The 2,131-nt window shown below is 41.0% G+C and overlaps 1 pseudogene; it reads right to left on the bottom strand.

Moving 5' to 3' along the window:
• Nucleotides 1–585: 585 nt before the first annotated feature.
• LOC104852269 lies at nucleotides 586–1,867 on the bottom strand (annotated as a pseudogene).
• Between the last annotated feature and the right edge of the window lie 264 nt (nucleotides 1,868–2,131).

The following is a 2,131-nucleotide window of genomic DNA, read 5'->3' as shown; positions in this document are numbered from 1 at the left end:
AGCTCTTAAAGTTTTTTCATGGAACAAGGTCTGTAAATCATAGCTTAAGAAACCTGCAATAGATGATCTCCATGATCCTTTTTGCCTCTAAACATTTACCAGAGATTGTATTTTATAAGTCAGTAAAAATTTCTGGCTAAATATTTTTAGTGGATAAGAAAATTGTGATATATTTATAAATATATTACTGCTTAGCACTTACCTGAACTAGGGCTAAAAGTTAATCAACATGGTTAGATTCTAAAAGTACTGAAAAGTGAACAAAATTTCAGAATGAATGAAATAATGTATTTTACAATGTGATTTTTAAAAAAAAATCTACATGATACATTTATTGGAGTTGTGCCTTTTCTATCTCACTGGATTAAATACTTTCAAAAAAACATAGTTTGGTCACATTCTGAGATACCTAATTTACTGTTCTTTTTTCCATGTCCCCATTAATATGAATATGTCTGAAAGGTAAGGGATGGTGACATTCTCTTCTTGGGCCATGCGTGTGGCCAGTACTCTACTTAGTGGGTGGGCTCAAAACAACAGTACCTACCGAGCACTTCCATCTTCACTATTTGCTCTGGAAAGGCATTAAAGAACTTGGATTCAACATTCTGTTGAGAGGAATAATACCAAGTTCTCCTTTTCCTCATCTGTAGTTAGTTTCAGGTTCTTTTTTTTTTGGAGGGGGGTACCAGGGATTGAACTCTGGTCCTTGCACTTGCAAGGCAGGCCACAGAAACGCTGAGCTAAATCCCCGGCCCTTAGTTTCAGGTTCTTGACAGGAATAGCTGAACTGTTCCAAATTTGCTTCAGTGCATCCACATGTGAGAAAGGAAAGTGAAGTCCGTGAGACACTGTTTCCTCATTCCGCATCATGTGTGCCTCCTATTCTTTAGAGAATGATAGATGTAAACCATCTTTTCTTGAACTTCATTGGATTGATTCTGACCTGGCCCTACTGTGAGGATAATGTGGTCTCTAAATTGCAGTCTCACTGTGCTGTCCAACATCAGTAACTTTCTACTTGGTGCTGACAACTCTGTTCCATCTCCTACATTATAAGGGGGAAGTGTGTGCATAACAAAATCCTTCTTCATGTCTGATGAAAGCAGTTCTTTAGAGCCCTCCAGTTATTCTGCAAGAGTCCTCAGAAAGCCACTTCATCTTGTTGCAACAGCTGATGTTCCCACCTGTATCAGCAGCTGCCATGGTAATCTACTCTGTAACTCCACATGTACCTTTTCAGTATCAAACAGAAGCCCTGAAATGGTGTCCAAAAGGAAATCTCCCCGTGAATTGGTCTGGTAAGTGCTGATGGTCACATGAGCAGAGTGGGCCAGTCCTGGAGAACTGTCCTCCTGATGAATGGTCCCTCTAGGAAAGTACTATAAATCACCTGGCTTCAATGTGAACTCATGTGTCAGCGCCCTGAGCCAGGCCTTGGACTCCACATTGTACTTGCGTGCCAGTGCCACTGTGAGCGGGTAGAACCACCAGTGCTTCTCTCCCTCCAGCTACAGGATGAAATCCTTGACATCATCATAATGGGGAGGTAGGCCCTGTATCCTGAAGGGGTTAAGTGCGCATTTGAGCCAACCAAGGAGCCAAAGTAACATTCTAGCTTCTGCTGGAACCTCCAAAGCTCATCCTTAAATCTCTGAGGTTGGTGAAACTGAATTGTTGCCTTTTTCTGGTCAAAATCCTTTCTCAGCTGAAGAAAATACACCCTGCCATCTTGATTTAAAATTCTCTTCTTTCCCTCGACACACCGGCACACATTCACATCTCTTCTATAGTACAAACCTTGGCTGCACAGACTCTTCAAATCTGTTAACTTGTTTACTGGGAACAGGCTTTTCTTCCTTTCCATTCTCGGTAGGCTTCACTTTCTTTGGCACTGTTCTGTGTTCAAGACAAAGCAAGGAGGTAATGCAAATCTTCCTGAGAATGCTTCCTAAGTCAGTGCTACTTTCTCCAGGATATGAGACACCTTACAACAGCACGATTTAGCCTCAGATATGATTCAGCTTCAAACACCACTCAGACTATACATTCATTTATAAGGGTCAAGCCTCCTACTTTGTTCAAAGTTATCAGAATTGCATGAATATGGTTTTCTTCTTCTCTCATCATT

Source organism: Fukomys damarensis, unplaced genomic scaffold (assembly GCF_012274545.1).
Source record: "Fukomys damarensis isolate Sample0158 unplaced genomic scaffold, DMR_v1.0_HiC HiC_scaffold_2, whole genome shotgun sequence".
Taxonomy (NCBI): Eukaryota; Metazoa; Chordata; class Mammalia; order Rodentia; family Bathyergidae; genus Fukomys; species Fukomys damarensis.
Note: the sequence above shows the minus strand (reverse complement) of the source record. Positions and strands in the feature narration are given on the sequence as shown.